This window comes from Saimiri boliviensis, chromosome 10, assembly GCF_048565385.1.
Source record: "Saimiri boliviensis isolate mSaiBol1 chromosome 10, mSaiBol1.pri, whole genome shotgun sequence".
In the NCBI taxonomy this organism is placed as follows: Eukaryota; Metazoa; Chordata; class Mammalia; order Primates; family Cebidae; genus Saimiri; species Saimiri boliviensis.
In genome coordinates, this window is record NC_133458.1 from 13,056,595 (window position 1) to 13,071,816 (window position 15,222).

The window sequence follows — 15,222 nt, forward strand, 5'->3', positions numbered from 1 at the left end:
AAGAAATAACTTGCCCAAAGGTCACACAGCTGATAGTTGTGAAGCTCAGAATGGAATCCCAGGATGCTGAACTTCAAAAGAAAAGAGCAGGTAATGGCCCCTGACTCTGTGTGGAACCAGAGAGAAAAAGCTGTATTTTTTAATCAAAATTCTATGTATGACAGAACAAATTGAGAAAAAAAAATTATAGTAATCTGGAAAAAAAAGTTTAAGAAGAAAGGGGCTGAGATAATAATTCTGACTGATTTAAATTATTTCATTCTGATTTTTTTTTTTGCCCTGCATGCTTTATAACTGATTAGTTTATTTGTCCTTTGAAGTGACATATTAAAAAGAGCTTCAGTTTAATCTTGGCTAATCTATTCCATGATAGCTAGAAATGCCTTATAGGCCAGTATCTATATCTAACCTGTCTAATGCTGTAGCCACCAGGCAGATGTGGCTATTTGCATGGAAATTTAAGTTAATTAATGTAAAATAAAATTTAAAATTCAGCTCTTCATTCACAGAAGCCACATTTCAAGTGCTGGACAGACACAGGCAGGGAACGGCCACCATGTTTGGCAGTGGAGATATAGACCGTTCATTTCGTCATTGCAGAAGGCTCAGAGCTGCTCCAGGGCAAGAGGCAGCAAACTACAGCCTCTGAGCCAAGGCCAGGCTGCCACGTGTTTTACTAAATGGGCTTATTGAAACACAGGCATGCTTGTTTCTTTATGCACTATCTATGACTGCTTTTGTGCTATCACAGCTGTGCTGAGTAGTTGCAACAGAAACCACATGCCCCACAAAATCTAAAGTTTTTAATATGTAGCCCTCTACAGGAAACGTTTTGCTAGCCTCTGCTTTAGAAGATGAGTATTCCTGGATGTTTGTAGCTCAGGTTCTGCAGATCAACATTCTGGAATTTGAACCCTGCCTGTCAAAAATTAAATTTAATTTGTCTAAGCACTTTCCTCAATTGTTGGCAAAATTATAGTAGTAATAATAACAGTCATAGATATATGTATGCATAATGCTGATCTTACATAGTTTCATGGAGATTAGAGAATGTATGTAAAATACTCAATACAATGATCAATACTACATTGTAAGCCTTACAAAAAATGTTCGTTGTTGAATTTTTATGATTGTTGTTTTCATTAGTATTCTTATTCTTGTCACTGGTAAAATATGCACAAAAATTCCCCCTCTCTCAAATTGGAATCCCAGTTGAAGAGGTGACAAATTCAACAAAGGCACAAAGATCTAATATTTTCTAGGCATGATGGTCAGTGACCCTCAGTCTGTAATTCACTCTAGACAATGTATATTAATTTTTTAATTACACATTTTTTTGGAAATTTTATATTTTTTTTCCTACTTAGTATGTCAGACACATGAGCACATCTGAAGTATCTTATGCCTATGAACAAGTGAGCCAATTTTTTTCTGCAATTTCTGCAGTTCCTGCCCAAAAGGCTTGGTTCTACCAAAAAAAAAAAAAAACTGTAGATAAGCTAAATCTGTCTTCCAAACTTTATAATATTCTAATCCCCAATCATTTTATGCTTAGAATAAGTTGGCTTAACTCCTTGACCTGATCATGATGCTTGTGATCTATTTCAATGCTATCTTATTCATTATAGATTAAAGAGTAACATAGGAAATATTTATACAACTTTGTCAATAAACAGGTCATCTACAGACAGTGGAAAGCAGCTTTTGACAAATTGTGAGGAAGTGCTTCAGGCTACCTCATCCTCTGTTCTCTCATCTCTCTTGATTTAAGACATTCTCACACCCCTGCACTGTCCACTCCCAGCCCACTTTGACCAATGAATTTACTGTTCTCATATAGTCCTCTGCTACCAGCCTTCCTCCCAAACACTAATCTCCCAGGTAGGCTCCCTATGCATAGAAGTGCTAATGGGTATTGGATCAAAATAGGGTCTACAAAGATCAGATCCTGTGGGAAGCCTACACAGTCTAAAGGCTGTTCTCAGTTGTATCTATCTTTCTACTCTTTTTTCATCTGTCCTGAAGAGCTTTCAACAGCATTTATTACTTTCAACCAAGTTTATGATTAGTTGTATGGGTACCCTTTTTCCTAAAATGTTATCCTATTTCCTAAAATACTTTAAGGCTCATTTGCAAATGAGCCTTGAAATAAAAAGAAAGAAGAGGCCGGGCATGGTGGCTCACACCTGTAATCCCAGCACTTTGGGAGGCCAAAACAGGTGGATCACCTGAGGTCAGGAGTACGAGACCAGCCTGGCCAACACAGTGAAATCCCATCTCTACGAAAAATACAGCAGAGTGTGGTGGCATGCACCTGTAATCCCAGCCAGTTAGGAAGCTGAGGCAAAAGTATCACTTGAACCTAGGAGACAGAGATTGCAGTGAGCCAGGATTGTGCCACTGCACTCCAGCCTGGGTGACAGAGCAAGATGCCATCTGAATGAAAGAGAAGGAAAGAAGCAAGGAAGGAGGGAAGGAAGGGAGGGAGGGAGGGAGGGAGGGAAGGCGAGGGGATCCAGGGAAGGGGAGGGGAGGGGAGGGGAGGGATAGATGGAATGTTGCACTTTATTTGAACCAAATGAAGAAAGAAGGGTGTGAATGGGATGGAAACAAACCAGCAAATCTCTATACTGATCATTTGGCTTTGTGCTTTGCATTATGCTAGGCAGTTCACAAGTGGTGATTTGATAACTAATTTTGTCAACATCCTTCTGAAACAGTTATCATAAACTCCCTTTTATTACTGAAAATATCAGGGTCAGAGAAATTAGTAATTTGCATTAGGTAACACAGCTAATAAGTGCCGGAACGGGAATTCAAGTTGAGTGTCTGGTTTCAGCATTTATTCCTTTCCTCTTTGCTGTATTATGTTATTATTTAAAGTAAGTTGCAGTGCATGCTATTTTATACGGCACAATTTTCTTCTACGAAGTAAAAAATTATACAGCAATTCATCTTTTGTACGAATCTGGATTGTAGCACAAATTCGATATATATGTAAATAGTCATAAACCCCAGCAATAAATGAGAATTGTAAGAGACATGTACAAATCTATAAACTATATAACTTTGTTTTTCACTTAAATTTCTGTTTGAAGGCCGTGTCTGAACAGCAGCTGGTAGAGCTGCTGGAGCTTACCCATTTAGGCTCACTGCTAGGCACTGTACCTATGCACTAATAGCCTGTGGGGTCTTCCTAGAATACATGATTCAAGGGACCCCCAAGCATTTATCTTAATCGGGAGCACCTAGAAGCATATGGGACACAACCCTATCCACTAGATGGAACTTGGCCTTGATTATTTCTGATTACTTCAGAGATCAGATTTCTTTCAGTTTATCATCTTGGCAGATGATTTCAGACTTCTGCCATTTCCACACAGGAGAAAAAGCGTTAAAGCATTTTGGATTTTGGTTTGTGAAGATCCTCAACCTTAAAATTCTACATTTTCAGAATTTAATGAATGTTGAAATTGGCGACCTATAGAACATTTTCTTTTTTGGTGTTTTTTGATATGAAGACTTTAATTCATCTCATGATTATCATTGTCCTCACAACTGATTTATGTGCTGGGAAGTAGTTCATGCATTCAATCACGCATCAGTTACACAAACAAGAGAAGATACATGTCACAAAATGGGAGAAAAACAGTGGGCCTGTTAGGGGTTGTCTGACTCATGGTTATCCTTTATAAGAATAGTGGCCGTTTGTGTGTCCTTGATAGGGTAGGGCTCTGCTGCAGTCTCCGCTTGTTTGGTTCCAATGCTGTACGTTAGCAAAATGAGAAATGCCATTTGAAATTCAACTATTCAAAAGTCTTCATTAATAAGGCAGAACACAAAACTGAATATAAAATATTATTGTATGGTCACGAGCTACTTGGAAACGGGGATGCCTTCTGAGAATGTGTCATTAGGCTATTTTGTCACTGTGTAAACATAAAGTGTACTTACACAATACTAGATGCTAGAGCCTACTACACACCTAAGCTATATGGTGTAGCGTATTGCTCCTAAACTACAAACCTGTGCAGCATGTAACTGTAATGAATATTGTAGGTAACTGAAACACCATTTGTGTATCTAAACATAGAGAAGTTACAGTTTTAAGAAAAAGGTATAAACGATAAAAATGGTTACACCTAGATAGGTAACTTACCATAAATGGAGTTTGCAGGACTGGAAGTTGTTCTGGGTGAGTCAGTGAGTATAAGCGAATGTCAAGGCCTAGGACATGACTGTACACCACTGTAGACTTTATAAACCCTGTATACTTAGGCTACATTAAACTTCTGAAACATATCTTTCTTCAGTAATAAATTTTTTAATAAACTTTAGGTTCTAGGATCATTGTGCAGAACATGCAGGTTTGTTACATAGGTATACACGTGCCATGGTGGTTTGCTGCACCCATCAACTTTTTATCTACATTAAGTATATCCCCTAGTGCTATCCCCTCCCCTAGCCAACCAACTCCCAGACAGGCTGCAGTGTGTGATGTTTCTCTCCCTGTGTCCATGTGTTCTCATTGTTCAACTCCCACTAATAGATGAGAACATGCAGTGTTTGGTTTTCTGTTCTTGTGTTGGTTTGCTGAGAATGATGATTTCCAGATTCATCCATGTCCCTCCAAAGGATATGAACTCATCCTTTTTCCTGGCTGCATAGTATTCCATGATTCATATGTTCCACATTTTCTTTATCTAGCCTATCATTGATGGGCATTTGGGTTGGTTCCAAGTCTTTGCTATTGCGAACAGTGCTGCAATAAACATACATGTGCATGTGTCTTTATAGTAGAATGATCTATAATCCTTTGTGTGCATACCCAGTAATAGGTTTGCTGAGTCACATGGTATGCCTATTTCTAGATCCTTGAGGAATCGCCACACTGTCTTCCACAATGGTTTAACTAATTTACACTCCCACCAACAGTGTAACAGTGTTCCTATTTCTCCACATCCTCTCCAGCATCTGCTATCTCCTGACTTTTTAATGATCACCATTCTAACTGGCATGAGACAGTATCTCATGGTGGTTTTAATTTGCATTTCTCTAATGACCAGTGATGATGAGCCTTTTTTTTTTTTTCATTTCTTGGCCACATAAATGTCTTCTTTTGAGAAGTGTCTGTCCATATCCTTCACCCACTTTTTGATGGAGTTGTTTTTTTCTTGTAAATTTGTTTAACTTCTTTGTAGATTCTGGATATTAGCCCTTTTTCAGATGGACAGATTGCTCCCTTTCTGTAGGCTGCCTGTTGACTCTGATGATAGTTTTTTTGCTCTTTAGCAAAAGAGACAATCTAAACTAAATTTAAAAAGAGCTTTGCAGAAGCTCTTAAGTTTAATTAGATCCCATTTGTCAATTTTGGCTTTTGTTGCCATTTCTTTTGGTCCTTTAGTCACTAACACTTTGCCGATGCCTATGTCCTGAATGGTATTTCTTAGGTTTTCTTCTAGGGTTTTCATAGTTTTAGGTCTTATGTTTAAGTCTTTAATCCATCTTCAGTTAATTTTTGTATAAATTGCATAAGGTGTATAAGGGGCTCAGTTTTTTGTATAATTTTGTATAAGGTGCTCAGTTTCAGTTTCCTGCATGTGGCTAGCCAGTTTTCCCAAACCATTTCTTAAATAGGGAATCTTTTCTTCATTGCTTGTTTTTGTCAGATTTGCCAAAGATCAGATGACTGTATATGTGTGGTATTATTTCTGAGTCCTCTGTTCTGTTCCATTGGTCTATGTATCTATTTGGTACCAGTACTATGCTGTTTTGGTTATGGTAGTCTTGTAGGATAGTTTGAAGTCAGGTCATGATGCCTTTAGCTTTTTTCTTTTTGATTAGGATTGTCTTGGCTATGTGGGCTCTTTTTTGGTTCTTATGAAATTTAAAGTAGTTTTTTTTCTAATTCTGGGAAGAAAGTCAGTGGTAGCTTGATGGGGATAGCACTGAATCTATAAATTACTTTGGGCAGTATGGCCATTTTCACAATATTGATTATTCCTAACCATGAACGTGGAATTTTTTTTTCTTGTTTGTGTCCTTTGAGCAGTGGTTTGTAATTCTAGCCTAGAAGAGGTCCTTCACATCCCTAGTAAGTTGTATTCCTAAGTGTTTTATTCTTTTTGTAGCAATTGTGAATGGGAGTTCACTCATGATTTAGTTCTCTGTTTGTCTATTATAGGTGTACAGGAATGCTTTGTGATTTTTGTACTTTGAATTTGTATCCTGAGACTTTGCTTAAGTTGCTTATCGGCTTAAGGAGATTTTGGGCTGAGATAATGAAGATTTCTAAATACACAATCACAATCATGTCATCTGCAAACAGAGACAATTTGACTTCCTCTCTCCCTACTTGAGTACCCTTTATTTCTCTTGCCTTATTGCCCTGGCCAGAACGTCCAATACTATGTTAAATAGGAATGGTGAGAGAGGGCATCCTTGTCTTGTGCCGGTTTTCAAAGGGAATGCTTCTAGCTTTTGCCCATTCAGTATGATATTAGCTGTGGGTTTGTCATAAATAGCTCTTATTATTTTGAGATACATTCCATCAATATCTAGCTAATTGAGAGTTCTTAGCATGAATTTTTATCAAAGGCTTTTTCTGCATCTATTGAGATAATCATGTTGTTTTTGTCATTGGTCCTGTGATGGATCACATTTATTGATTTGCATATGTTGAACCAGCTTTGTATCCAAGGGATGAAGCTAACTTGACCATGGTGGATAAGCTTTTTGATGTGCTACTGGATTCAGTTTGCCAGTACTTTATTGAGGATTTTTGCATTGATGTTCATCAGGGATATTGACCTGATAGTTTGTTTTTGTTGTCTTTCTGCCAGGTTTTGGTATCGGGATGATGCTAGCATCAAAATGAGTTAGGGAGGAGTCCCTCTTTTTCTATTGTTTGGAATGGTTTCAGAAAGAATGGTACCAGCTCCTCTTTGTACCTATGGTAGAATTCGGCTATGAATCTGTCTGGTCCTGGGCTTTTTTTGGTTGGTAGGCTATTAATTACTGCCTCAATTTCAGAACTTATTGATCTATTCAAGGATTCAACTTCTTCCTTGTTTAGCCTTGGGAAGGTATTTGTGTCCAGAAATTTATCCATTTCTTCTAAATGTTCTATTTTTTTTGTGTAGAGGTGTTTATAGTATTCTCTAATGGTAATATGTATTCTGTGACATCAGTTGTGATATTCCCTTCATCGTTTTTTACTGTGTCTATTTGACTCTTCTCTCTTTTCTTCTTTAATAGGCTGGCTAGTGGTGTATCTATTTTGTTGATCTTTGCAAAAACGAAAAAAAAAAAAAACAGCTCCTGGATTCATTGATTTTTTTGAAGGACTTTTTGTGTCTCTATATCCTTCAGTTCTGGTCTGATCTTGGTTATTTCTTGTCTTCTGCTAGCTTTTGAAATTGTTTGCTCTTGCTTCCCTAGTTCTCTTAATTGTGATGTTAGTGTGTCAATTTTCGATATTTCCTGCTTTCTCCTATGGGCATTTAGTGCTATAAATTTCCCTCTAAACACTGCTTTAGCTGTATCCCAGAGATTCTGGTACTTTGTGCCTTTTTTCTCATTGGTGTCAAAGAACTTATTTATTTATGCCTTAATTTCATTATTTACCCAGTAGTCATTCAGGAGCAGGTTGTTCAGCATCCACATAGTTATGTGGTTTTGAGTGAGTTGCTAATATTGAGTTCTAATTTGATTACACTAAGATCTGAGAGACTGTTTATTGTGATTTTCATTCTTTTGCATTTTCTGAGGAGTGTTTTACTTCCAATTATATGGCCAATTTTAGAATAAATGTGATGTGGTGCTGTGAAGAATGTATATTCTGTCAATTTGGGGTGAAGAGTCTGTAGATGTCTGCTTGGTCCACTTGGTCCAGAGCAGAATTCAGGTCCCAAATATTGTTATTAATTTTTGCCTCGTTGATCTAATATTGACAGTAGGGTGTTAAATTCTCCCACTATTATTGTGTGGGAGTCTAAATGTCTTTGTAGGTGTCTAAGAACTTGCTTTATGAATCTGGGTGCTCCTGTATTAGGTGCATATATATTTAGGATAGTTAGCTCTTCTTGTTGCATTGATCCCTTTTCCATTATGTAATGTCCTTCTTTGTCTTTTTTAATCTTTGTTGGTTTAAAGTCTGTTTCATCAGAAACTAGGATTGCAACCCCTGATGTTTTTCCCTTTCCATTTGCTTTCTAAATATTCCTCTATCCCTTTATTTTGAGTCTATGTGTGTCTTTGCACATGAGATGGGTCTTCTGGATACAGCACACCAATGGGTCTTGACACTTTATCCAATTTGCCAGTCTGTATCTTTTAATTGGGGCATTTAGCCCATTTACATTTAAAGTTAATATTGTTGTGTGTGAATTGGATCCTGTTATTGTGATGCTAGTTGGTTATTTTGTCCCTTAGTTGATGCAGTTTCTCCATAGTGTTGATGGTCTTTACAATTTGGTATGTTTTTGCAGTGGCTGGTACCAGTTTTTTGTTTCCATATTTAATTCTTCTTTCTGGAGCTTTTGTAAGTCAGGCCTGGTGATAACAAAATCTCAGCATTTTCTTGTCTGTAAACGATTTTATTTCTGCTTCACTTATGAAGCTTAGTGTGGCTGGATATGAATTCTGGGTTGAAAATTCTTTTCCTTAAGAATGTTGAATATTGGCCCCAACTCTCTTCTGGCTTGTAGGGTTTCTGCTGAAAGATCCCATGAGTCTGATGGGCTTCCCTTTGTGAGTAACCTGACCATTTTCCTCTGGCCGCCCTTAACATTTTTTCCTTCATTTCAACTTTCATGAATCTGATGATTATGTGTCTTGAGGTTGCTCTTCTTGAGGAGTATCTTTGTCATGTTCTCTGCATTTCCTGAATTTGAATGTTGGCCTGTCTTGCTAGATTTGGAAGTTCTCCTGGATAATATCCTGAAGAGTGTTTTGCAACTTGGTTCCATTCTCCCCATCACTTTTAGGTACACCAATTTGAGTAATAACAATACTTGAACATCTTATCTAACTTGCAAAAACTCTTTGTCCCAAATACTGTCTCAGAAGAACGCAAATTCATACATGGCTGGTATATATTGCTGCTCCTGCTTTTTCTACTCTGATAGCAGAGACTACTTGCATATTGCTATGGATTTTATACACTGGTTTCATTTATTTAAACAGCACAAGAACACTGAGATATACGTTTCATTGTTTCCACTTTTCCAAACATGGGAAGTTTAAGTAATTTATCAGGGGCTCCTAACGATAGGTGTCTTTGTGCTTTTGGGCTGCTAAAACAAAAGCACCATAAACTGGTATCTTATTAAAAACAAAAATTTATTTGTCACACTTCTGAAGGCTGGAAAGTCCACTATCAAGGTACTAGCAGATTGAGTATCTGGTAAGGGTCTATTCCTCAAAGACAGCAACTTCTTGCTGAATCCTCACAAGGTAGAAGGGGTGAACAGGCTTTCTTGAGCTTATTTTATAAGGGTACTAATCTCATCCAAATGGCTGTTCCCTCATTACCTCATCACATCCTAAAAGCCCCATCTCTTAATAGTATTACATTGAGGATTAGGTTTCAACCTATGAATTATTGGGCAATAGAGATATTCAAGCCACAGTAGCCAGCCTATCTAGAATTTGAACTGAGACTGTTTGAGGACAAGGATAATGCTCCTAACTATGGATGACAGAAAGCAAAGGTACAAAGATAAGAACTTATGTCAGACCTGCAATACTTTATGCAAACCATAAAGAGTATGCAAAAGAAATGTTTTATCCCTGGAAACTTTGCAAGTTCTGCTAGAGCATCTCAATCATCTTTTGAAATAAGCAGAGTGGTTTTCAGTCCTACCCTCACTTTTCAGTCACTTGGAAATATGGGCTCCCCCCCAAATTAAATAAAAATATTTAAGGGTAAGATCCAAGTATTGGATAGGGGTCTTATAGTGACCATTTCAATAAATAGGTCAGTTAGATCCAGAAAGATTGGGTGATGGTGATTGGAGCAGAGCTAACGGTGGTTTTGACAGTGCTTGGGGTAGAAAGACTTGGAAGAACTAGTAGGAAGATAACATTTCGAACAAATTATTTCAGAGTTTTCAGGGTTGAAAATTATCTAAAAATGTTTGTTTGCTGTTATCCTTATAAACCTGTCTTATGCTCACTGAAGTCCCAGTGAATCTCTCTGTATGCTTACAAATAAAGTAGCCAGGAAATGTATTTACCAAGTCTATTGCAATTAAAAAACATTTGATGGTTGGATAAATGAAGTGACCTTCCTGTTCACTGGTTCATCATGGGTGCAATGGGGCAATTCCTAAAACTATTTGCATTCCATAAAAGCAAATTTTATTGCCAAAAAATATTTATCCAAAATATTATGATCCTTCTTCATGAGGGTTAATTCAATAAATGAAAAAGCACAATAAAGTGAATAAATCTTAGACTAATCTCATTGAGTCAAGACGGCACCCATGCCACAATTAGAATTTCCTACTGTTTTATGAAGTGAATTGGATCTCAATGAAGTAAGATAAGGACAGAATAGAAAATTGCTTTGGGTTGTTTGGAGCTAATTTGGAAATCTGAAAGCCATTTTTAAATATCTGTCATTAAGATCACAGAACAGTAGGAAATCCTTCAAAAAATAATTTACCCTTTGTAGGCCAATATGCATGTATTCTGGTAGATTTACAAGACCTGAAATGAATAATACACCCTCAATACGTCAGTAGTTCTCACATAACGGTACATTTTTAAAACTTTATCTCAGAGATGTAGGAAGCGCATATACCTCAGATAAATTTCCCTTTTGTGGAAAAGTATCAAACCATCCTAAAGATGGATAACCACAATATAGTTAAGAAAAGCCACAACCACCTCAGATGAAACAGCTAGAAGCTCACAGAAACATTACACATAAATAGCGAGATTCTGCATAAGAGCCATAAATATCCACTTTTCAATTCATTTCTATAACGTTTCTGAGACAGATTGAAATGTTTTAAAAATCTAGGTTAAAAAAAAACCACACGCTCATGAGCCTTTTACCAGCCTTTCAATAGGAGCAAATATGCTTGCTATTTGTGTCTGATTAGAGGTTCAGAAATACTTTTAAGAACTCAGTGCTCCAAGTTTTTTCTGTAAGACATGAATGCCCTGATGTGCAAATGAATTCACTTACTAGGTCTTCTTGGAAACTTGTTCACTGGGCCTCTATCTTCAGCCCAAGTAGTAAATGTTTCTTTAGATCGGATTTGACACAGGTTAAAACTTTATGCACAAATGTATTTTCAGTATTGCAAAGGGCTTATGCCCTTATTTCTGTGCTAAATAAAACACTGATGCCTGCCTCCTACTTTAAGACATTCTGATTTAATTGTTACGGGATGTGACTTGGTATTTGGACTTTTTAAAGCTCTCCAGGTGATCCTAATAGGCAGGAGAGATTGGGAACCACTCTGCTAAACTGATCAGTTTCCAATTCCCATATGATTCAGTGATTCTTCTGATTCAAATGCCACACTTCTAGTCTTGGTTAAATTGTCCAAACTCACCAATACAGCATCTTCGTTCCTTCAAGTCAGACTGTGTGTAATCACTCTAGCCTCATGTCTTATTTCTCTAACTCACTTCTTCACATCCACCATATATCACGTATCTCTTGCTGTTTGAGCTTCACTATAGCCCCTAAACAACATAAGAAAGGCAAAGATTAGTTTAGCTCACAATATCTTTGGAGATCCTACTTGTCTTCTGAAAGCCTATTGGTAACAAGCCTATGTCTGAGTAGTAAATTTTATCAAAGATTTCATAGTTGATCATAATAGTTATAATATTATTCCTCTTGCCTATTGAGTATCACTAGCACTATAACAATCTATATTCCATAATGAACAATATCATTACCAAGAGAGGCACAACGGGAAGCATTTTTTCTTTCTTTCAGAGGGGCACCTTGCAAGATCTGGTGTCAGCTTTGGGAGCTCTTTACAGTTTATAATCTAAAGCTTACTGATTAAGTTGCAAATTTCCAAATGGCCCCAGCCACCCTTGACAACCAGGTGCCTATACTCTAAGTCTAGACGTGTCCTCACTTTAAGTTCTAGCATCTTATACCACAAATCCTTGCTTACATAAACTATTTACAGTAGATAAGAAAAGAGGACCATCTCCCTTAAGCTACCAAAATGATCTGGGCTATAAACAAACTTCCTCAATGTAAGAAAATAATGCACGAATGTGGAGTTATTTTTCATCATAAAAGCTCCTAAACAGGAGAACAAGGTGAAATTCCAGAGCTCCTGGTCCTTGGGTGTGGGAAGTAGAAAAGTTCCTCTTTAAAGTTTCCTTTCTTGTTAAACAATAAATCATAAATGTGCTAATAACCCTTTGTTAAGCTCCAAGCTATGTAGCTGTTAGACGTAGCACATAGTATATTCTATGACCTTGTACTTTAACCAAGATATCTGTGCTGGACATGCTCACAGGCATATCCCAGCTCTCCATTGCTTTTACCTGTTTAGAACGTTTTAAGTTGTTAGCCAATCAGGTTTTAGTTTAGATTGTGAGGTCTGGCTCCAGCCAAGGGAGATCAAACACAGCAGTAAGGACAATTCCAAATATGCGAGGGATAAATATGTCTGCTTTTCCTTTGTTTGTTATACTCTCAGGGCAAGATGGCTAGCGAAGGTACCCTTCCTTCAGTGCGATGGTAAAAAAGCAAAAATTGCTTTGCTGAGATATCTGTTGTTTCAGTGCTAATTTTTCTTTGTGGCACCAAGCATCTGCTTCCAACATTGGGGAAAGTTCCTCATCCTTTATAATTCTAGTAAGGACACAAAGAGAAAAGCTAGATAGATGTAAAGTCTTTAATTCATCATCTAGATTCATCCAATTGCAATAAGGACTTAAATATTTTCAGGTGTTCAGTCTCCCTCATTCACTTTTATACACTTTCTCTTTTATCATATGCCTTCTTTCTGCCTAAAACAACCTGCACAGATTCCCTTACCTAACCCAATCCCACTTCTCTTCCTGGCTCTCTTCTCAGTGACCTCCAGGGTTAAGCTCAGTTACTGCCTGTCCTGGGAGGTCTGGTGTATCCTGGATGCATGTGTGTCCTGAACCCTCTGTCAGGGTCTCCAGCTCAATCTCCCTTACATTGCATGGAAGGGTTTGGTTCACATGTCTGTCTTCCACAACAGATTGTTGTGGAAGATTGTTGTTGCTCTATTTCAGAGCAGGGATCCTGTGCTCTTTGTGTTCGCAACAATGGTGCTCAGTGTGATTTATACTTAATAAATGTTTGAGGCTTAATGATTGATTGGATGGATGAATAAATGAATCTTTCACATTCAACTCTCTGGGGTAGCTTTCTCATTTTTAGGTGATACTTCTTATCACAAAATTGATTTGAATATTAAGAAATATTATATATACAATATCTGGAAATAGTAAGCTCTTGGTAAAAGTTTATTCTGTTACCCTTTTTCTTATTTAAGAATTGTCTTTATGTGAGTAAGGTAAATTATTGAGTAACAAAGCAAAAAAAAATCGAAGAGTTAATATCACTTTCTGACTAAAGCATGGATAAAGATGTAATGCTTTTTTCATAATTTTAAAAGATACAGATTTTATATTAGAGCACTATGCTCCCCATTTGTGATAAAAAAATATTGAAGATAAGAGGAATGAGTATCATAATAGTATGCAGAAGGTCAATTCTAAGTCTTTTAGAAGCAGTGCAGTGTGATCGTTAAGATCATGAGCACAGACAGAGACAAAAAGACTTGGTCTCAAATCTTGGCTACTTAGTAGGCAACATCTGTTCTTAAATGTGTAACTTAACCCTGCTCAACTTCAGATTTCTCACATTCAAAATAGGGACAATTCCTAAGTACCTAATGTTGCAAGTACTAAATGAGATGATATAAAGTGAACAGTAAGTATGACGTTGGTTTTTGGTTTTTTGTTTTGTTTTGTTTTGTTTTGTTTTGTTTTTTGGAGACAGAGTCTCGCTCTGTTGCCCAGACTGCAGTGCAGTGGTTCAATCTCTGCTCACAGCAACCACCGCCTCCCAGGCTCAAGAGATTCTCCTGCCTCAGCATCCAGAGCAGCTGGGATTACAGGCACCTGCCACCATGCCTGGCTAATTTTTGTGTTTTTAGTAGAGATGGTGTTTCACCATGTTGGCTAGGCTGGTCTTGAACTCCTGACCTCAGGTAATCCACACATCTTGGCCTCCCAAATAACTGGTATTACCAGGCCTGAGCCACCTGAAGTTGTTATTAATAACACTAGCAACAATGTGTCTTAAAAACAGCCTATGGGATTAGCATACATATCTAATATTCTGTCTAGCCTCTGGCCTTCTCCTCTCTTATTTTCCTGGGATATATATGTCTCCTTTTAATAAATATCTATCCAATTCTAGTCCTGCAGAAGTAAGGGGCTACTAACTTTCTTACACTTTCTCTTCCAGCACAGGTTTAGGCAAATACTGAGCCAAACAGAGGCCTTGCACAGGATATCACAAATTGGCTCTAAAGAAAGAACGGGTTTATCACTGTGGTGAAATGGAAGACATACACCTGAGAGCTACTGTACTCATAAATTCAGTGTCTTAGAGGGAATCCATGTGAGGGAACTGAACCAGCATACAAGAGCAACAGAGAGAAGAGTTGGGAAAAATCCTAAGGAGTTCATGTCTTTGATTCTAGTTTTCCCTGGGATGCATCCCTGCCCTTCAAAGATCCCTGCCCTTGACATGAGAAAATATATCCCTATCCCTTTTTAACTAAGCTTGTTAGATTTGGGGTTCTGTCACATGCAACTGAAATAACTGATTAGCCTGGGGATAAAAAAGGTGCTCAAGCTTGAATATAAACCAAAATTTCTTTTTCTTTTTTTTTTTGAGTTGCAGTTTCTTTTTTTTTATTGCATTTTAGGTTTTGGGGGACATGTGAAGAACATGCAATATTGTTGCATAGGTACACACATGGCAGTGTGATTTGCTGCCTTCCTCCCCTTCACCTGTATCTGTCATTTCTCCCCATGCTATCTTTCCCCACCTCCCCACACCCCGCCCCTCCCCCATTTTCCCCCAACAGACCCCAGGGTGTAGTGCTCCCCTCCCTGTGTCCATGTGTTCTCATTGTTCAACACCCGCCTGAGTGAGAACATGCGGTGTTTTGATTTTCTGCTCTT

The 15,222-nt window shown here is 37.7% G+C and overlaps 1 long non-coding RNA gene across 1 annotated transcript in view; it reads right to left on the reverse strand.

Moving 5' to 3' along the window:
- Positions 1 to 15,222, reverse strand: part of LOC141580163 (uncharacterized) — a 73,149-nt gene that overhangs the window by 21,661 nt on the left and 36,266 nt on the right. The window contains exon 5 of the long non-coding RNA XR_012512255.1: positions 11,571 to 11,703. This is a non-coding gene — a long non-coding RNA (uncharacterized LOC141580163). The remainder of the gene's footprint in view (positions 1 to 11,570; positions 11,704 to 15,222) is intronic.